The sequence below is a fragment of the Canis lupus genome, chromosome 11 (genome assembly GCF_003254725.2).
Source record: "Canis lupus dingo isolate Sandy chromosome 11, ASM325472v2, whole genome shotgun sequence".
In the NCBI taxonomy this organism is placed as follows: Eukaryota; Metazoa; Chordata; class Mammalia; order Carnivora; family Canidae; genus Canis; species Canis lupus.
The window spans coordinates 17,397,441-17,420,350 of record NC_064253.1 but is presented as its reverse complement, the minus strand read 5'-3'; the positions used below and the strand labels follow the sequence as shown (position 1 = coordinate 17,420,350).

Below are 22,910 nucleotides of genomic sequence, written 5' to 3'. Positions count from 1 at the left end.
AATGTGCCTGTTGTCTCTCAGTTTACATGTAAAGAGAAAGGAGCTTGAGGGAAGAAAACCTGTGTATTCTGGAGCAGTGGAAGAGGGTTTGGCTGGATGGTCTGAGGACAAGAAGAAACAATACTGCAAAGTTGGGGACATGTGGTTCTGCTAAGAGGAAGCGCCTCTTCTAGACTTGTGCATTTTTCAATTATTTTTTTTTTCTCACTGATTAGGAAAGCTCTTTTAGATTTAAACCCTCTGTTGTCATATGTACTACAAATGTTTTCTTACTACCTAGTTTGCCATTTCACATTCAGTGTATAACTTGATGAACACTCCTAATTTTAATTTAGCGCAACAAATGAACTTCCTATTTTTCTTAAAGTAGCTGCTTTAATTGTTACATCCTTAGAATAATTAGAATAATTCCTGACTTGAAGGCTTCCAGCTTCATTGTGAGTGTTGTTTCTTCTCCTTCCTTAATTGCCATGTCTTTTTTTCTTTCTTTTAAGGTTTATTTATTTTTTTTTAAAGATTTTTATTTATCCATGAGAGAGAGAGAGAGAGGGGGGCAGAGACACAAGAGGAGGGAGAAGCAGGCTCCATGCCGGGATCCCGACGGGGGACATGATCCCGGGACTCCAGGATCACGCTCTGGGCCAAAGGCAGGCGCTAAACTGCTGAGCCACCCAGGGATCCCCCTACTTATTTATTTTAGAAAGAGTGTGTGTGAATAAGCAGCAGGAGGGACAAAGGGAGAATGAGAGAGAATCTCAAGCAGACTCTGTGCTGAGCATGGAGCCTGACGTGGGGGCTGTATCCCATGACCCTGAGATCATAACCTGAGCCGAAATTGAGAGTCCAACACTTAACTGACTGAGCCATCCAGGCACTCCCAAGTTTTTTTGTTCTTTATACTTGTTATCAATTCTAGAATCATCTCTGATTTACAACAAATGGCAACTGCTATTTTGATTGAACTTCACTGAATCTATAGAGGAGTTTAGAGAAAATGGACATCTTTACAAGAGGGAGTCTTTCAAAATATGAACAGGAAATGTCTATGTTTAAGTCCTTTTAACTTTCTTTCATTAATGTTTTGATGGTTTTAGTGTAGAGGGACCAGAACCCTTGTTAGATCTGTTCATACATAGAGGATGTTTTACTATTATAAGTATCTTTTTAAAATTCTTTTTTGTTTTGGTCACTAGTTTATAGAAACAATTAACTTGCTGCATATGGATCTGGAACATACCAAGTTCTTCCTCCATGGATTTTTCTCTTGAGATGGGACACTGTTTTAATTCTTTGAATTTTGGGTCACTGTACATTCTATCCTGGATGTTATGTTTGTTATATTTTCGGGGTATTTGGTGCTGTTCCATTCCTCCCAAGAGTAATGTTTTTGGTTTCACATACAATTAACAGGTCTTAGATATTACCTGTAACTGTCTCTTCGGCAGCAACTTAAGTTCCAGTTCAGTTCTTGCATGCTAAACCAGGCCCTTCTTAATTCATTCTTTGCACCTTTGGTTCAGGTATCAGCCAGACATTTTGCAAAGTTTATAGGCTGAATTTTGGTTTTCATGCCTTTGGCTCTTGTTCCTTATTTCTTTCCAGTGTCTTGGGTAGCCCACAACTCTGTTCTCTGGTTTTTCTGGCCAGAAGCACTGTAGGTTTCCTCTTGAAGTTTTTTAGCCATGCCACATGGTACAGAATGGGGTCTGTTTGCAGGCTAGAAGCTATGAAAAAGGGAAGCTCACTTATTGCTCTTTTGTTTTTTTCCATGGTTCAGAGTCTTTTGTTGATTTTGTTTGAGTAGTGTGGAGTACTTCTGTCCCCAGTTAATGGTAGTTATCTGAAGAATGGGTGGGTTCTTGGCCTGACAGGGGCCTCCTTATGTGGTCATCATTGTTTTAACCTTACATTGGCTAATCTTTTTCCCCCCCACTCATGGTCTTCTTTTGAGGATATTGCAGGCATTTTTACTAATAGACTGTGTATATAAAAAAATTTAGAAACTCTGGATCATGTTATTGCCCTCAGAGAGGGATAACCCTATTGAGGAGAGCAGATTATCTTAATCCAATTAGGGATTGGGTTGGTTTATATACTATAAATTTGTTTACTTGCTTCTAGGACTGTGACTCTTCAGGGCTCCCAGTTAAGACAACAAGGTATTTCATAGGACCTGTCTCTCTTTGATCCTAAATTCCAATTTTTCCCCTCCCCATCACTGGATAAAAGTACTGAAAACCCCCCACTCAACTTTCCAGAGTCTTTCTGCTTAATATCTAAGGCTCATGTAGGATTTGCCCCCTTCTCTAAGGGAAGAGTCAATATTGAGTGTGTGTTGATCTACAGCAAACTACTCCTTCCTTCCTATTTAGTAAGGGAAATATTTAATACATTATTTTTAATAAGTGGATGGATGAAAATCTTTTAAAGAACCCTGTAATTGCATTGCCCTATATAGTGCGCTGTGCTGTTCACTATTCAAAGCAAAACATAAATATGTATATCAAATGCATTTTCCAAGTGAACAGGAAAAAATATTATACTTTAGCTATACATAAAAAGTGTATTAGGGATGCCTGGGTGGCTCAGCAGTTGGAAGTCTGCCTTCGGCTCAGGGCATGATCCCAGAGTCCCAGGATCAAGTCCCACATCGGGCTCCCTGCATGGAGCCTTCTTCTCCCTCTGCCTATGTCTCTTTCATGAATAAATAAATAAAATCTTTAAAAAAATAGTATTAAATAATGCAAATAGATTAAGTTCCAAATTTCACTTCTACACAGATAAATCTTGAAAGTGTGTCTATATGACATATGTAAATTTCAGACAAACTCAAAACATGGACATCTGGGCAAGTAAGGAAACAGTTTCTAAGAAATTCAGGGTGACGAGGAACTTCGGCAGTTTTTGTCACTATTTGTTTATCAATTTAAAGAAACTACTTGATAAAAGTATATGGAAAGTCCAAGAAGGAAGCTAGGGAAGTCAAGGTTCTTGTTCATATAGTGGGGTATGAACCAGTCCAATCTTGTGGAAAGTAGGTACCGCAATGGTTGATATACATGATGCAACTGTGACTCCAAAAAGAAGACAAATTAGATGTTCTTTTTCTTTATACTTCTAGAATTACTTATTTAAAAAAATTTTTTTAATACAAGGAAAAGTTTAAAAGCTCAAAATAAAAAGAGGAACTTCTGGGTGGCCTTTTGAATGCTCAGGTTCACAAAATGCAGTTTAACTCTTTCTCTGATTATGTTACAGAATTCATATATATTTGTAAAATTAATGTAATAAAGGACTTTTAAAGGAAGTACCAAAGTTCCTCCCTACTCCATCTACTTACCCACTTCCCTGTCAGTGTCAAAACAATGTTAAATGTAAATATATCCCTGGGGCTTTGTTCTCCTGTGTGCATCTATATGCTTACATCTTCACATGTGTGTGTGTTTACATATATGCACATGTGTATAAGCATTAATTTTTTTCTCCATCTTGCTCTTCTCAATTTATATTGAAGTATTTCCATATCAGCTCACAAAGATCTAGCTCATCTTTTATGTTTAGTATGACAGTACTACCTTTTATTAAAATTTTAACTTAAAAATATATTTTTTTAATTCCAAGTTCACTTTGCCTATTTTATTTCCATATTTTTTTACCTTTTTAAATAAAGTTGTAATAAATACCTTTGGACATGTGTTATGGGACAGAATTTTTGAAAAATGAATCCTGGTAAAACATTTGCTAAGATACTCCACACATTTATGTTCCTATTGCAGGGTCTACAAAATACCTGGGGCTCCACACTTTTAATAATCCTTGGTATTACCAACATTTCCAATCATTTTAATCAGGTAATAATATTTTTATCTCAGCTTTAATTTTGTTTTGTATTTCCTTGATTTGTTGTTGATTTCTAGAAGAACTTTAAATATCATGGCTATTAATCTATTATTCATACTGTAAATATTTTCCTCAAGCCTATATTCTAAATTGGATATGTGGTATCTTTTGCTGAGCAGGTTTCTCAATTTTAGCTATCTATAATAAACTTAACTGTATTTTTCAAAATCTGTGTGTCCTTGGTTATTTTCTTATTTGGTCTAGTCTTTTCTTATATATTATATAACATATATATATTATATTCTTGTTTTTTCTAGTTGTAGTCTAATTCTAGTTGCTTTTCAAATTTCAAAGGTAGTTTAGGTGCAAACTTATTCATGACCTATCTTTTGGTAGATTTGCCTCCATGTCTCCATGAACACGGTTCCTCCTTAAGATTTCCCCCTTCTCCTCTTTTCTGCTTATCATTTCTTGGTTCATATGGGTCCAACTATTTAGATTCATTTTTATTTTAGCTGGTTCCCTTAGAAGCAGCTAGATAGATAGTCTTTTTAAAACAAAACATAAGAGATGTCTGGATGGCTCAGTGGTTGAACATCTGCCTTTGGCTCAGGTAGTGAATATGGGGTTCCGGGATCAAGTCCCCACAATGCACTCCCTGCAGCAAGCCTGCTTCTCCCTCCACCTAGGTCTCTGCCTTTCTCTGTGTGTCTCTCATTAATAAATATTTTTTAAAATAAGAAGAAAACATAAGATCTTTGTGTTTAAAGATATTTCACTCATTAAAATTTTTTTCTGATGTTTGATCTTTTTTTCCTTTCTTATTTGAACTGGGTTTCTTACTTTCTGGTATTTGAAGATTACTTGAATTAAGATTCCTGCAGATATTTTAACAAATCATGGCTAATTTAATCAATTTTAAATTAATTAACTATTAACCACTCAGACCTGATTTCAAGTCATATTTTTCTTAACATATCGCAACTTGAAAATATTTTTTGATGACTCCTAAAATTTCTGATTATAATGGTCTTATGGAGTATTTGAAAGGCTTTGGAGAAGCCAAATCCTTAAGTCAAAACTTAGCGTATTGGAGACATAATTATAAAATTTTAGAATGAATTTTAAGAAAGCCAGAGACAGAACATTTGGGTCAAATAAGCAAAACTGTTCCCATTTTCCCTTTACTCCTAGTCAGTGAAATGCTGTAAGCAGCAAGTATTTGTACACGCTTTCCTTTCTTCTTTCCCATAAAAAGGAATGGTCACAAAGGTTCTGAAAAGCTTAATTCAATTAAGTAAGAAATGAGTGGAAACAATCTAAAGAGTTCTACAGTATTGGTATTTTAAAGGGATCCTAGACAAAAGAAATCAAACTTCCTTATGTATAAGCTCAGATATTATGCAATTGGTAGAAAAAGAATCTTTTAAGCAGATTCTTCTTTTTTTCTAGAAACCACAATGCCCAGTAATCTGTTGATATCAAAATAAATAAAGAAAGGGATGCCTGGGTGGCTCAGCAGTTGAGCATCTGCCTTCAGATCAGGGCATGATCCTGGGGTCTGGGATCAAGTCCCACATCGGGGTTCCTGTGTGGAGCTTGCTTCTCCCTCTGCCTGGGTCTCTGCCTCTCTTTCTGTGTCTCTGATGAATAAATAAAATCTTTAAAAAAATAAGAAAAAGAGAAAATATTTTATCTAGAAAATCAATACGACAATACATAATACAAAGAATATGCTCCATTTCAGATGAATGTAATAATTAAGAATCATTGCCTCTGGCATCAGAATGGCTTTAACCCTAGCTCTATGACTTCACATCCTTGTGATCTGGGTTCATAGAACCTCTGTGCCTCATTTTTCTCATCTGTAAAATAAATAACAGCATATAGCACTTAGTTTTTTTTTTTAATCATAATGATAATTTAGTAAGACCATATATTTATATATACACACCACACACATACATATTTAGCACAGTGCTTTCATGGCATATTGTAAATGCTTGACAAATATTAGTTATTTTTACCAAAAAGAATATGGTATTTAGCTTTCCATGTTATGACAGCTTCATATAATAAAAAAAGCAAATCTTCATCAATAGACTTGTTTCTCAAAGGAACAAAATTCTGAAACTTATTTACTTCATAGACATCCATAATGAACACTAACAATGTCAGCAAGTCCATTTCTAAATGATTTATACTGACTCCTCCTCAAAAATGAAAATAGGACATGAAGTTATGATTTGAGAAGAAAAGAGCTACCTTTGTACCTAGGCCATTTTTTCCATTTCTAATATAAAAAAAAATTCTTAAAAGACCTCCACATAAAGAAAAATATGTGTATGAGTAGACAGAAATTGTAATTCTTCATTGCCACCTCTTTACCAACATATAGTTATACTCATTCGGGTGCTACTTAAGCCACTTTTGACTCAAATCTAATTGGCAGATTTCTCTTTCTAACCCCACACCTCACTAAGTCATGTTTTTCAGACTTTGGAGCAAAGTACTTAGCGTATTTATATTGCAATTTTTTTCAGTGGGATCCAGTAGATTTATAAAGGCTTTGATATGCTATCCTACAGGGTATAAAGTCAACTCAACCCACAGATATATTTGAAACCTCCCTGGCATCTTTGAAGCCCCTTCCACAGCATCAGAGACCAGAATGCCCAGGTTAAGCTAGAGTCATCTTAGCCATAGTGCTTCACAGATGCAAGGGCAGCATGGAGGTGCCAATTCCTACATCTACCTACCCTCAGCAGACACAATTTTCTGAGCTTAATGGGAAAAAATGGAGGTTTGTCCCCTGGTCCCAGATGTTAGTTGAACAAAACATCCACCAAGGGCAGAGTATCTGAAAAATCATACCTGGGAATGAGGAAGATCCAGAGTAGCATGGTCATCTTAGAAATTTCCCTTGCATCCCACACTGTTCTAGTATTGGATAGAATGGTGTAGATGATCTTCATGTGCTAAATACAAATGGAGTTGCAAAAGGAAATAGGGTCTATGCAGAGGTCCTGGAGTTTGAATAAGGGGGGAAAAAAGCAAGGGTAAGAAAATGTATTCTCTTCTCTCCACCTGCCTCTTTGCCTCTCCTGCCTTTCTGCATCTTTTTTCTCTACCTCATATCTCCTTATCTTTCTCTCTAGGTGTGTCTCTTCCTCTCACTTGGTTCTCAATCTCTTATACTTTTTCTTCACATCTCTTGGGATATCTCCCCTTCCCTCATACATTTTTTTGTAACTTCCAAAGAAGACAGGCAGTATGAAAAGGTTTTCCATAAAAGTCAATTCTTTAATAGCCAGCACATCTGCAAATGGAGACTATCTCAGTCCTTTCTCTCTATGCTACCTGAGCATTTTGTATCCAAATTTAGAGCCATTCTATTGTTCTAATCTTTTACCATTCTCTGTTTTGTAGATTTTAAAATAATCCTGCTTGACTTATTCCACTCAGTCTTTCTAACCACAATAAATTACCCTCCTCAAAAGATTTCCTGTTATCATTCCATTTTGCTCAGGAACAAAAATGAACCACTATTGTCTTTTGGATCAAATCTTAAAGGAGTTAAGCATTCCAGGTTCTCCTGTGAGCATCCAGTCTCACTTTCAATGGACTCCAAGCAGTTCATCAGCTGTCAAGCCAACTCCCTCATCACACTCACCACTAGCTTTCTCTGGCTTCTTTGAAAGATATTTGCTGCTCAGAATATCTTTCCCCTCCTTGAAGGGCCTCAGTCTTTCACTCTATCTATAACACCATCTCTTTCAACTTCTGAAGAACCTTCCAATTAAAGCTTTCTTTTTTTCCCCCCTAAGATTCCAGTTATTTTGAGAAACAAAGACAGTCTTACTCCCATTTATAGCTCCACTGCATGAGAATAGAGTATTTTTTTCTATAGAGTCCCTTCAATGGTAGTAGAGTGGCATTATAATTTCTATTTCTATCTAAATCATCCACAGAGGGGGGTGTCTGCCTTGACAATTCTCACACGATAATCACCCTTTATTTCATATTATCTCTTCAATAGTTTATTACAAATCTAAGACTATCCTGTTAGTCCATTTTTATCCTATTACACTGGCTTATAATCATGAGAGTATATGCTCTGCACTACATACTTTATTCCTACTTAAATGGGTTGTATCAGGTTTTTAGCCTCTGAAAATCTTAATTAAGTGTACTAGTGGCTTGATGGATCAACGTATGAAGAGATGAATGCTTACATAATGCAAGCTTACATAACTCACCAGTGTTCACTGAAGGCATTTTGGCATGTTTACAAAACATGAAAATTGTTTTTGCTTCTTGTTCACTTATCTGCATTTGACCTTTCAGTCTGTTGAAATAATTTACTTGGATCCTTTCTGGTGAAGGTGAAGTACAAGGAGGAGGTAATGCCATTTGGGTATTTCAAAAAATGTCTTTTTTATACTCAGCTACTGCCTAAGAAAGTTATATAGGGTAGGAGAAATAGGTAAAGTGAAAATACTTTTCTTGGAATATATGGGGGGAAAAAATCACAATTAAAAAATTATAGATGGCAACAGTTCTTCTGCCACATTTTTTTTACTTTAAAATCTTCCAAAATATCTTAGAGTTCATGTCATTTATCACAGTACAGTAAGACTAGGTCCCAAACTGAAAGTTTATAGTACCTTAAGTAAACATTAACAGTAAAACTTGGAGTGTAAAATAATCATAGTTTTCACTACTTGTTTAGTAGCATACACATTTACATGAATGGGTTGTAGAGTATGCATCTATAAAGAGTTCATAAAACTTTATACCCTTAAAAACAATTCTATATTTTTAGCCTCAACCTACTTTAAAATTTTGACTTTAGAGTTAAACACATTATACATGTGTGTGCTTCCAGATTAAGAGGAAAAGCCAGAAGTCCATTCTGAAATGTAATTTAAATTACATATTTCCATTATTAAAATGCTCAACACCAAAAAAAAAAAAAAAAGGTTCCCTTCCATGCATTCCTGACTCCAATTCTACTGCCCACCTACTCTTCTTGTTTCTCCACAGAGAACATTTTCACAGACTGACATTGATGCATTTAGATATGTGCAAGTATTTAGTTTACACTTTAGCTTTTTATTAAAACAATAATGCTTGTCCATGGTCACATTCAAAGACTACAAAAGCATATACAATCCAATATAAGCCTCTTTTCATAAACAGTCTCCAAGTCCCTCTCCAAGAAAGACTATAAACTTACATATGGGTGTATGTGTTACTTGTGTCTAAGAGATGTGTGGAGGTACAGACACAGAGTCATAGAAATAGAACATACTGGATTCATTTTGGCAGATAGAAGAATATATTAATTGTTTGACCCTTGCATTTGCCCCTTATGCTAATCTTTCCAAATCACCACACAGAGAAGGACTTGTTTTTAACCATTCCATTGCAGAGTGGCATCACAATTTATTCTACCCTATATATGAACATGTATTCTTTTTTTTTTTTAAGATTTATTTTAGAGTGCGGGGGAGGAAGGGAAGGGGAGAGATACAGAGACACTCTAGCAGACTCCACAGTAAGCATGGAGCCTGACATGAGGCTCAGTCTCACAACCCTGAGATCAGAACTGAGATCACACGTGTGCTGAAACCAAGAGTCTGATGCTTCACTGACTGCATCACCCAGGGTTCCCCTCAACACTTAGATTCTTTAAAGTCCTTTGTCAACACAGAGAATGCACCAGTGAACATAGTTTGAGATAAATCTTCATGTAAGTGAGTACATCCGCAGTAGAACTGTTGAGCTAAAGGGTGTATTTTTCACTCTGATATGTGTTGCCAAGTGCCCTGGAAAGATAATGTCTTTCTACTCGTATCTTCCAGATGTTGTTTCTTACTTTACATTTTCCTGTGCAAGACAGTACAGTTATTTAGAGTTCAAACTCTGGTGAGTGACTCTTTGGCAGCAAAAATTAATTCAGCTGTTGATGAGCTTTGTATCTTTGGGCAACATAACTTCTCTGTGCCCCAGATTTCTAATTTCTAAAATCAAAATCTATTCGATCAGTCAACACTTATAGAGTACCTATTGTGAGCTAGGTACTTTTCTAAGTAAAACAATCCAACAGTCAACAAAGTAGATAAATTTACCTGTATTCATGAAGGTTAAACTCCAAGAGGGAAATTGTAACAAAATACCCCTTAGAATTTTGTGAGGATTAAACAGCTTATCATGTAAAGCATGTAGGACAGGACTGGCATATAGTAGATGCTCAGCAAACCCTTATTATTGCTATTATTGTTATTGTAGCCCTATTACTACTGTGAATAGTACTTCAAGGAGAAAAACGGATTTCTCAACACTTTCACTTCTACTTCAATGATTTCATCAATATTGAATACATCGTCATAGGTTAAAAAAACATTTGAGTTTCCTTTGCTGCAACTTTTTGCTTTATGGTTTGGTTCACCTTTTATTGCAGAGTGGTCTTTCTCTCAAGACTTTGTGAAAGCACTCTAAGTGTCTATTAAATTTAAATTTTTAAATTTAAAACAAGTATTTTAAATCCTCAAACTCAGCAATCTCTTAATTGCTATCTTTCTAGGTTTCATGTTTTTATAATGGCTTCTTTTATCCAGGATTATCTTTGAAATTTTCTTAATTTGATTCTAGAACTGTAAGACTCTTGCTTCTTTTTAACAATTTCCTAGTGGATGTCATTTTCAGTTCACAAACTCAGGAGTGTAGAAATTATGATTTTATCTTTTCTTGACTCAATTATTTAAGTGAATTCTTATCCTATTTTGTTGATAGGAAACCCAATCTCAGTCTTTGTTTCCTTTTAGTCTCCTTAAAATTCTATGAAGTTCTAGGGACTCTCACAGAGACACATTTTGAGAAAACAGACCTTATCATTGATTCGTTTGTCCAAACAAGGTTTGCCTCCCATCAACTCAGCACTTAGAACTCACAGCTTAAAAAATGCCCTGCTTAGAACACAGGAATCTTTTGTTTCAAAACCACCCATGACCTCATCTACCTAGTTGCACTCCCCAGCCATTTCCTCCCTGGGGTCTTGCTGCCTTGCTAAGGGCATGTTAGCAAAACTTGCACAGACATCTCTCCCATGCCTCTTTCCTTAACTCTCCTTCTCTCAGTCCTCAAAAATTTCTAATTTGAGATGACCTATACTAAAACCTTGATTCTGTCCCAGACATTTTATCAATCACGTTCCAAAACTTCAGTTTTTCAAAAACAAAGCCAGAATTTCTGCTTAACCCAGTTGTGTCCTTTTCCTTAGGCAATGTGGCAAGAAGGCTGAATAAGTACTTAAATGGGACAGGGGGTGGGGGGCAGTACACATAGCTGGATATTTAGCTTTGTAGAGCAATAGCAATTAACTCTAGGCACATAAAGCAAAAAATAATAAGAATTTATGAAAAGGATAGGAGTTAACTTTCAATCTCCAGGATAACCGGAGGATCTAGAATACGAGGTCAACAGGGTCTAGAATCAGAGCATTATAATAGACCACTCTAAACATCACTACTGCCTTCACTAAGCCCAGACTTCACAGCAATACTGCTGGATGCAGGCCACTGGATATTACCACATAGCTGTGTGCCACTGCTATTGTTCAAACATGTAAATTACTACAACTACTATGATGTAGTTGACCACGATGAAAATATGTTCAATGAAAAAAAAAGAAAATATGTTCAATGGTTGATTTCTCTCTTTATGTCACAAGCTACTGACTGCAAATCTATTTTCTGGTGACTGATTTGTAGGGATTCAGTCATGGACCTTCAGTGGAAAGGGAACTGTCAAGCAGTGTTTGGCCTTTTCATCTTTTACAGATTCAAGTCACCTGACACATAAAGTGAATGCTTGTCTGAACGTAAGATAGAAGTTTATATAGCTGGCACCCCCTAAAAAAGATAAATACTCACTACAGAGTCTCACCTTTGGCTATGCAAAGTAAGTATGCTTATTTGTGCTTCCAAGCAGAACAAATTCCATCCAGCCTAACTCAAGTAGACCCCATGAACAACAACAACAAAAATGCATGTAACTTCTCTGTAAGAAGCATCCATTCAGGATATAACCAGTTACCACTTCCAGTTCCAAGTCCAGGATCTCTGGAGTCATGTATTCCTCCTATGATTCCACCACACTTCTAGAGGAGTATTCTTGAGTATAATGAGCAAATTATAAATTTCACCACTATCACCATACTCTCTAATATACATAGATAAATATAGCATAGAAGAAAATACCAGTATCCTCAAGTGATACGGAGACGTTTTAAGTATTTACAATTTCCCTCCTCTATCACTTTTTGTATGATCTTTGGCTTCAGCTACTATCTCAGCTGAATGGAGACTTAGTACCAAATATAGAACTCCAGCTGTCATTTCTGAGGGATCTCAATACTTATAAATTCTTCTTGGTGGCTGCAGCTTCCATGAACTTTTATCACTGGACCTGGAAACCTTAGCCTCCTTGCTGTTTGGTGACTGATTATTCCTGATCAACATGACCCAGATAGTACTATGTACTGATTCATTAATATTTTCTCTCCAATTAAAAAACAGCAGTTGATAATGTAGTTCACTTTACTAGCTGGGTCTTTGGAGGAAATTAGGTAATGAGAGATAAAATATGAACCCTTTCCAAAATCTAATGGAAAAGTTAAGGGGAAACAACAGATGAGAAGTCAATGTGTGTCCAACAACAAGGACTTGGTGTGAGAGCACTTCAAAAGCCTAAGCCCAGATCAGGGAGTGGTGCTGCTGTAGTACTAGTTAGCCTTACATCTAAGACTTGTGGCACAATTAGGAAGGGGGGAATCTGAAAATATTATGGAAAAAGAAATGACTAGTGCTCTTTTTTCTTTGGATGCAAAGATCCTTACTATCATTGGACCAGGATCCCAAGACACAATTATATTTTCCAAACTCCTCATAAATAGGCCTGGGTTTTTAAACTCTTCTTTCTCTTTCACACTCCAACTATCATTGGAGTTTTTTTCTCCTGAACCGTGAAAATGAGAATCAAAATAAGATGCCTGCAAATCCCTAAGTTTAGCCCATTAAAAAGCATTCTACAAAGTGAGTGATGGTATCAACTACAACAATGAAACACAGAAGGGGCATTTGGAGGATAAGATATTGGGTTGAGCTTTACACTTGGTGTGGTCAAGGGGTCTGATCAACACTGAGATGAATCCCCAATAGATGGGGATTATGGATCAGGATTTCAAGAAACAAGTCAGAATTGTAGTTACATTTGGCAATCACAGTCATAATTAAAAACCCATGTATGGTAGTGACCTTCCGGAGAAGTTATACAGCAAATCAGTGGAATAGGACCAAGGATAAAACTCTGAAAACCACCAAAATTTAAGCAAGAAGATTAACTGGAAGAGAATCCACAAAAAGATAAAACATGAAAAGATAAAAGAGGAAGTTTCAGAGTCTTATAGAATTTTCAAAAGGAGACACAATAGATTTATTGTGTTATTTTTGAGTTTCTTTTTCAGTGGGCAGGCAGGAAACAGAGCACAGGAGTTCTACTTAATAGATTAAATACAAAAAATTTGTCTATGGATGCATGCCATAGACAATGCATGCATTGTCACAATGTTCAGAGAACACGGAAAGTTTGAATGTTTTCATTGAGATGAATGGGCGAAATCCAGAGGAAAAACCATTTCCATGTGGCATGATATTCCTGGTGTGAAATATGATGGAGAAATTAAGTAGTATGAAGAATGCAAATAGGCTACTGGATCTCAAACATGTATCACTGGAAACTTTAATAAGACTGTGTTAACGGAGTCTGAATTCATAGAAGAGCATATCATTACCTTTCCCCTGCTCCCACTAGGCTGTACTTTTTCTTTAATATATAAGCAATCCTTGAGCAGTAGTTCCAGTCACATTCACCATCCTCTCGGTGGTTTTCTGGACACTGCATTGCATGGAGTCTCTAGATGCCTAATGTCCCCTCGTGAGACCCAAAGTCCTGTGGCCAGTACCTAATTACCCTCCTGTCCCACCTACAAGTTCAAACTGCTCTTCTTCTAAGCTCCACAAGTAGATAATAAGCAGGAATTCTATTCACAGCGCACACATTGAAGCTACAATAATTAAATTAGCCTGAAAGTACTCATTCAATCCTTTTGGTGACTTTGTCTTAGCACTCTTCTTCTCGAACTACTTCCTCAAGGTGGAGGAGAACCAAGGCATGACACTACCTGGACAAATTAAAGGATAAGGCTTTTCCCTTATAGTTCAGCTGACTTTGAACTTCATTGGGTGATAGTCTTCAACAACAGTGGCTCTTCAGACTTTCAATCCAATACCACCAGAGACAACTGGCCACAGAACAATCCCAGCCCATCACTGAACACACGGGGCTTTTCAGTGGATACCCAGCAGTTGCCTCTATTTAGGAGATCTCCCGCAGTGGGTAATTACCCATCTGAGAATGAAGGACTATTTTAAAAACTGCTTTTTCAGAATAATAAGGAGTGTAAGTATATGACCCTTGGGATCAGTCTTATATTGTATAGGGGCCTGGCTTCACCAAATTCATTTCTCTAATATTTATTTTTCACTTTCTATTGCAGACACAAACAGATTAATAAACTTTCAGAATGTCTGCGATGGGAACTCACAAACAACACTGCCAAATTCTATACTTGCCTGTATAACCTCAAGTTTTTTTTTTTTAATTATTTTTACCAGCAATTATACATTTAACACCTCCATGTGAGCAGAAATCACAGGAGTGTGTTTATGGGCTCCTGAGCAGCATTCAGGATATAAGGCCACCTATGGCCCAAGCTTGTTTCTATTTCCAAAGTACAGCCTGCCTCCAGAGAGTCCTTAGTAAAATTAAATAAAAGAATTCTCTTAGTTTTCTAGGCGACATAAACTCCTTGTAAATTTTTTTTTATTTGGATTCTTTTGATAACACCACTTCCAAATGAAGGTCGTAAGAACAATATACTTTCAGAAAGAGACCAAAAAAAGGGGTAACTGTAGCGTTTCTGATTTTATAATGACATTTAAGATAGTTCACAATAACCATTAGGATATCCTTTATGCATTTTAAGTAAACAATCTTTGTCAATTCAAGAGTTACTTCTACTTAATGAAATACGTTCCTTGGTAACCAAGATAACCAGTATTTTTTTTCCCAAATAATATGTATTAATTGTTTCCAGATTTTAGAGACAGATAATACATTGCCATCAATTTCTATTTGCTTGTTATTTCTCTCTATTCTCATTATGGGGCCCCAAGAGTGATCTTTAAAAAGTTGGAGGCTCGTGAACATTCTCTTCAGCAAGATAAAGGACTGTTCTTTTGGCTAGGACTCAAACAATAGATGGAACAAAAAATTTACTGATTTTGGTGTGAGTATGTGACTTAAGTTTTAATATCTACATGTGAATCTATTCTCACGAACATCTCATCCCCTTTTGGGGACGCATTGACATAGAAACAGTAAATTTAACAGAGGGAATTGGATTTGATCTCCTGGCCTCTTCTCTCTTACTGCACACTTGATCTTGTTAGCAAACTGTTCTATTCCTACAGAAATGAGAGCAATCAAGAACTAAAATGCAATAGTCTAATGAAGAGATGAACATTATTGAAACATATATGTTAGTGACCAAGTTTATGAACTTTACTTAGTAAACATGTATAAAATAGACAAGTAAATGCTTCATTATCCCCAGACACAGCACCTACTACAGTGGAATCCACATAGAAAGAGGAGGAGCCCTAATCATTACAGAAATTAGAGATGGTAACTCAGAGTTGAATGGAAAAGAAGTAGGAAAAGATGAGTCTTTAAATACGGTATCTATTTTAAGTGGAAGTCAAAGTATGCCCATTGATCTTTTAATTAGTGGCATTTATTAGTACTTCTGTCGCTTAATATGGTCTGATAGAAACAGCTAGGGTTTACGAGTACTTCAAAAATAGAAGCAATTCAGCACTATTAGTGAGCAGCATTATACATCTAAGCCACAGTTTACCCAAATGTGAAATTGTAAATGATAGTAGTCACTATCAAACAGAACTCTGAAGATCATATGACATAACTCAAGTAAATTGTGGCATCTAGTAGATACTGACAGTTAAATAAATGCTTTATAAAACCAACTCCCTTTTTCTAAACATACTCAGCACTTAATTCACTTTATTCTTAACATGATGAATAAGGCTTTGTGGATTCTGTGTCAATCCCTCTTCTTTTTAAGGCCATTAAGTTTGAGGACTTGATCTTTTAATGTGATTTTAGCAGTATGAAAGTTTTCTGCAACTATCTTGTCTTTCTGAAGTTAAACATCTTTACAACTTTGTTTTTGTGATTCTGGCTGAGGTGTAGAGCTGTATAAATACAAACATCTTTGTATAAATTATAAACTAAGGTGAGGGGTGCCTGGGAGGCTCAGTCGGTTAAGTGCCTGCCTTCGGCTCAGGTCATGATCCTGGGGTCCTGGGATTGAGTCCCACATCAGGTTCCCTGCTCAGTGGGGAGCATGCTTCTCCCTCTTTCCTTCACCCCATGCTCCTGCTTTCTCTCATTATCTCTCTCTCAAAAAATAAAATCTTTTAAAAAAGTAAGTTAATAAAATAAAATGGTGAGTGTATATCTGCTCAGTGTTTTCAATGACCAATTTACTCATTTGACAACAGCAAGTCCAAGTCATGCAGCTGATATATCAAAGTTCTAGGGGAAGTATAGACTGTTGGCATTTTTTTGCATGAGGTGACATCTTATGACTTTGCCCTACAAACATGCAGTTAAAAAGACTAATTAGCCAGCAGTAATCTTTGTCAGTACCAACATTAGGAAAATAGTCTAGTGAACCTACCTTCTTAGGCCTGATTTTACTTCCTTGCCTCTAAGGATAAAAAATTCCTTTAGCTATATATGTGATTTTCTTCATGTAAAAGTTTAACACAGGGAAAAAAATCATTGCAGGAACCTGAAGATTCTTGTTAGATATAAGAGATCATGTTTAAGACAAAGTTCCAAGTTCTTCTCCTCATGGGGAAGCTTATGCCAGGGGCCATTACTGGGCCACTTTCCTTAGTTTACTGGCAGGACTGATCTATATAATTCAACAAATGTATACTTGGCACCCATGCAGGTCTTGCACAGATTACACAAATGAATGTAAAACAGATGGAATTAACATTTTTCAGCAACTATCATGTGCCACACACTGTGCTGCATGCCTGTAACAGACATTACTTAAACTATCCCAGTAATCCTCCTAAGCGCCCAAGAATGCTATTAGCGATGTCTTTCTTGAGATAAATAAACACATTCAGAACATGAAGTGATTTTGGTAGTACTCAGTTTTGTTTTGTTTTCCCCCAGTACTCAATTTAAATCCTAGGGTTTGTGTTGCTGCAAAGCCCATTCTATTTGCATAATGTCACGTGGACATTTAGGTAAGGAAATAAATACAATTAAATACACACATACGTATACATACACGTAAGTATTTGCATATGCATTTATTTATGCACAGGTAGATACCCTTATGTATTTACATGAAGAGCTATGGGATTTCAGAGCATGCAGGAACTTCGAATCTGCACCTACCAGCACAAGATGGGGAAAAAAGGAATTGAAAAATAAATTATCCAACTTAAAGTCAATTGATATTATACACCATATTAATGGAATGAGACAAGAGCGTTTAACAATAATCTAATATTTATAATGAAAACTCTCAACAATAACCTAGGAGTAGAAGAAAACTTCTTAAAGTCTATAAAAGGAATTTATTAAAACCTACAGCTGTCATCACATTATTGGTGAAATACTGAGGGTATTAAGATCAGAACAAAACAAAGATGTCCATTTTCACCACTCCTAATCAATACTGTACTAGAGATAAGTGTCCATATAATCAGGCAAGAAATAAAAGGCAGCTAAATTGGAAAGGAAAAAAAATCAGTTTTTTTTAAAGATTTTATTTATTTATTCATAGAGACAGAGAGAGAGAGAGAGAGAGGAAGGGAGGGAGAGGGAGGCAGAGACACAGGCAAAGGGAGAAGCAGGCTCCACACAGGGAGCCCGACGTGGGACTAGATCCCAGTCTTCAGGATCACATCCTGGGCTGCAGGCGGCGCCAAACCGCTGCGCCACCGGAGCTGCCCCCCCAAATCATTTTTTTAAGACATCATCTTGCATATAGAAAATTTTGAGAAACACATACATATATAAAAAATAAAAACCCCAAAACCTATCAGAGTAAATAAACCCCAATAAAGTCAAAGGATGTAAGAGCAATATAGAAAAATACGAAAAATATACAAAGGATAAAATATAGAAAAATTATGTTTCCATATACTAGTAATTATCTTTTATTTTCTAATCTAAAAATGACAATTCTTTTCACACTAGCATCAAAAAAGATGAAAATATGTAATAATAAATTCAATAAAGGAAATGTAAGACTTTATGCTGAAAATTCCAAACATTTTTGGAATAAAAAAAGATTTAAATAAATGGAGATATTTCATGTTCATGGATCAAACATAATAGTAAATATATGAAGATGAGAATGCTCACTATGTCACTATTGTAGAATACTGTATTGAAGATCTCGATCAATACACTAACTTGTATTTATATATATATTTATGTATATATTATACTTATATAAAATATATAAACCCACATACAGATACACAACATACAGAGAGTTGACTTTGCTTCCAAATTATATCAATACATAAAATATTCAAGAGGCTACGTGAAAAAAATTATTAGAGCCAGTATTGCGAGAAACCATACACAAGACCAACATACTTGATTCTTCTAACCTACCTGAAATGAAAAAATTTATAGCAGAAGTGTTAGAAAACTTGGAGATCCATTTCAATACAGTTATAATGAAAGTTGGAAAGTTTTTAATGGAGAGAATTTTAAAACTTTATTAATGACAGTTAAGATGAAGTAACAGATTATACCTTATTCACAGAAAGGAAGACTAAAGCTATCAATTCTCCGCCAAACAAACCTATATGATAATTGTAGTTCTGACCAAAACTTCAAAAAGATTTGATAGTGAACAAACTTCCCAAAATTCATACATAAAAGAAAAAAGAGAACCACTTCATGTCAAGATTTATAAGAAAGTTGTAGTAATTCTTTCAACAATGTTATATTGATGCAGGCACAAAGTAATCATCCCGTTAAATGTACTAGAGTCCCCCCATACAGATCCAAGTATAAATGGTGAACTCAGCAGAAGAAGAGTTATTATTTTCTATCAGCTGAGGAAGGAATAATTGGAACTGACTTTCTTTGGTAAGTTTAGATGTCTAGCTCACAAACAAAATTCAAATGTAGTCAAGACCTACATATGAGAAACAACACAAATTTTAGAAGAAAATATGAAAAAAATCTCAAAATAGGTATAAGTTTTTCAAAATGGCCCATACACTCAAAAAAGCTATAAAAGGAGATCAATAAATTTCATTACACCAATATCAAAAATTGATGTACACATGTCTAAAGAAATCATAACCAATGTTTTTTTTTAATTTTTTTTAATTTTTTTTTATTTATGATAGTTACAGAGAGAGAGAGAGGCAGAGACACAGGCAGAGGGAGAAGCAGACTCCATGCACCGGGAGCCCGACGTGGGACTCGACCCCGGGTCTCCAGGATCGCGCCCTGGGCCAAAGGCAGGCGCCAAACCGCTGCGCCACCCAGGGAGATCCCATAACCAATGTTAAAAGATAGGCAACAACTTTGAAATATGTAAAATAAAACACAAGTAACCAATTAGGAAAAAGACAAGCAACCAGTGCCATTCAAAATGGTCCAGGGATTTAGAATACTAATCTCAATCTAGACCCCTAGAAAGAAAAAAAAATGACTTTTTTTTTTTTTAACACCACTGTTATTCAAGGAGATTGAAAGTCTACTGACAATTTAGTACCATTTAACACCCCTTGGCAAAAATTAAAGCCTGACAATATCAGGAACTGTTTAAAATACTCAGCTCTATGCTGGTGATTAAAAAAAAAAAAAAAAGAATTGGTCTAGCTTCTTTAACATGTCATGTCATTTGCCACCATATGAGAAAATGTGAAATGTAAGTGACATCTGATGGGCAATCAATCCAGTTCAAGTTAAAAAAAAAATTTAAGGAATTTACTAATGGAAATTAAAAATCCAGAGAATAGATTCAGAATTTAGGATGTTAAGATGCAGGTGAGCAATCAGTATCAAATAGCAAAAAGAGTAGAGCTCTTCCTTTTAATTTGCCTTCTTAGTAGTGTTTTTCAATGTCTTGGCTCATTCTCAAAACGTGGTCTTTCCCCAGGGGGGCAAGAACCTTACCAACACTTGTAAACAAAGGGCCGCTCTTTCCCTGCAGCTTACACCAGAGTTCTGGAGTGTACTCCAAGGCAAAGGACTTGGTAGGGCAAGCAACTTTTCTCAATTGGCTGAAGACTTTCCAGGTTTTAGCACTGAAAGTCTTGCATCTCAGGAAACCACTCAAACCCAAATGGTATACCCAGTCCTATACCAGTTTTAAAACTGAAAGCCCCACGTCCTGGAAACCCTTGTTCTCAGAAGGCAAGTTGGGACAATTGTTGCCCTATAAGTTAGGGGCATGTGATTATAGCTCTACCTAAATAAGGATAAATTGAGAGTTTATTCAAGAAAACTATGATGAGAAGATAAAATGTCAGTATCTATAGGGGATTTGGGTTGCCCATTTTAGGTATTCATCCAATCCAATCTGGCTACATGCAAGAAATATGACAGGTAGAAAAAAATACTTTTGAACAACAGTTAGGTTTCAGCAGCTTAATCCTTCCCTCTACTAGAGCATCATTTGTCACTCACATATACACATTAGCTGTATGTTTTCTTGTCTCTTCTGATTTACTTGTTACGAAAATTGCTTCAAGGTATCCTGGAGTGAGTCAATTTTTAAAAGTTTCTATTGTCAATTCCAGATTTCTACTTATACAGTGTGCATATTAATGCCTGGTCCTATTTTCTATTCTGGCTTCACTGTCGACTTCTCTAGGTGACTGTTTTGCATTAAACTTTAAAGGTCAGTGAAAGTGAAGTTTTACTGTTTAAATTAACAGAGCTGGTTGTCACCACTGCAATCTTAAACTACTCAGTTTCTAAGAAAAATCAGTTTGCCTGCCTGGATTCTTTGACCTCTGTCTTTGTCCTTCTAACTGGACTGAAGCCCAGGACAAAACATGGGGTACTTCAAGAGTGATGAGCCCCTCATCTTCCCTCAGTATCAGCGCAAGAATAAATAATGGCTCAAAGTCTGCAAGAAGTTTTCCAGACATTAAGAAAAAAAAAAAAAATCAGAGGTCAGAGGTACAGATGAAGAAATCCAAGAACTGTTTGCAGAACTGCAAAATAGACAGTGGATTCGCAAATGTCTATAACCAGCTAGATTTGGTAAACACTGAAAATAGCATAATTTTATTTACATTTATTCTAAGTCATAGGAATGCCTTGGCTTCCAAAAGCATAGCTAACTTCCTTAAATAAAACTAAATTGTTTCTCATTAAAATTCATTTCTAAGAACTATAGGTAAATTTGTGTTTTAAGGTTGAGAAGTTTGGTTTTGATTTTGATTTTGAGTGCTAACCCAAAAGCCTCATTGGATATCAGCTATACTGAATCAATCATAATTTTAACATGATTTAATGGATTAAAAAGGGAATTTAAGAAAAACTATTGAAATAAACATTGTCTATTCAGGAGTTAGCCCTGAGTAATAGAAAACTGTACTGCAACTTCAGTTGCTTATAAACTTTATATGAGCCTCTATAGTGCTATGATTATTAAAATATGCCATAAAGGCAGACTGTATGAAAACAAATAGGCACTTTTGGGTAGAGATTTATTTACTTCACCTAGAAATCATCTGCTCTGTGGATGAGAGAATAAGATGTTCCCCGCCAAAGATGTCTACAGCCTAATTCTTGGAATCAGGGAGTCTGTACCTTTACACAGCAAAAAGAGACTTTGCAAATGTGATATAAGTTAAGGAAGTTGAGATAGGGGATTATCTGAATTATTTCTGTGGACTCAGTCAAATCACAGGAGTCCTTAAAAGCTTAGAAACTTTCTTGGCTATAGCTAGAGACATATGAAAGTAGCAACAGTCAGAGAAATGCAGTATTTCTGGCGTGGAAGACGAGAAAGGAGCCACAAGCCAAAGGAATGTAGGCAGCCCCCAGAAGCTGGCAAATACAAGAAAAAGTATCCTCCCATGAGCCTCCATAAGGAGTATAGTCCTGCCCACACCTTCATTTTTGCCCGATGGGACTCATGTTGGACTTCCTGTTTGAAGAAGTATTAGACAGTAAATGTGTGCTAAGCCACAAACTTGGTGGTAATTTGTTATAGGATCAATAGGAAGCTAATATAGCTCTTAATGAATCAATATCATGAGTTCTAGAAAGTTACCAAGGTTTATGAGATTTTTTTTTTCTTTTCTTAAAATATCTAACCTTAATAGTGTTCTCACAGAATAAAAAACAAGTTTGTGGCTTATACAGGTTTCCATAGTCATAACATTTAAAATTGAACTCCCTTGTTTCATCCACAGGGCTTTGCAACTTTAAGATTTCACTATTGAAAGTAACCTAATCCCTAAAGTCATACTTCCCGATTTTATTCACATAATTTTAGGTATATATTCATATACCCTTCTCAATAATTTATGTTTAAAATTCTCTAATATTTGCTCTCACATGAAGCCAATGTTCTGCTCAAACATTATCTAAAGTTTTCACCAGTGGAGCCTAAATCTTTCTAAAAGACAGGTATGTACAGCTTATAACAGATCTTCACTCCAAAGAAATGTGATACAGGAAGGCATGTATCTAATCAAATTCCAATGGCATTTTATAACCTCAACATATTGATGGACTTTGGTAAACAGTTATTTTAGTCACTCCACTGAACAACATAATTGTTTATGTATTAACCATGTCAGTGGAGGAAAGCAATCATCTTCAAGAGGAAAGGCAAGCTTTGA

The 22,910-nt window shown here is 35.9% G+C and overlaps 1 long non-coding RNA gene across 7 annotated transcripts in view; it reads right to left on the bottom strand.

Annotated features, from left to right (window-relative positions):
• Positions 1-22,910, bottom strand: part of LOC112650376 (uncharacterized) — a 200,274-nt gene that overhangs the window by 114,780 nt on the left and 62,584 nt on the right. For all 7 annotated transcript variants that reach the window (XR_007413955.1, XR_007413952.1, XR_007413956.1 and 4 more), the window contains 2 exons: positions 8,100-8,295; positions 6,715-6,866 (listed from right to left, as the gene is read on the bottom strand). This is a non-coding gene — a long non-coding RNA (uncharacterized LOC112650376). The remainder of the gene's footprint in view (positions 1-6,714; positions 6,867-8,099; positions 8,296-22,910) is intronic.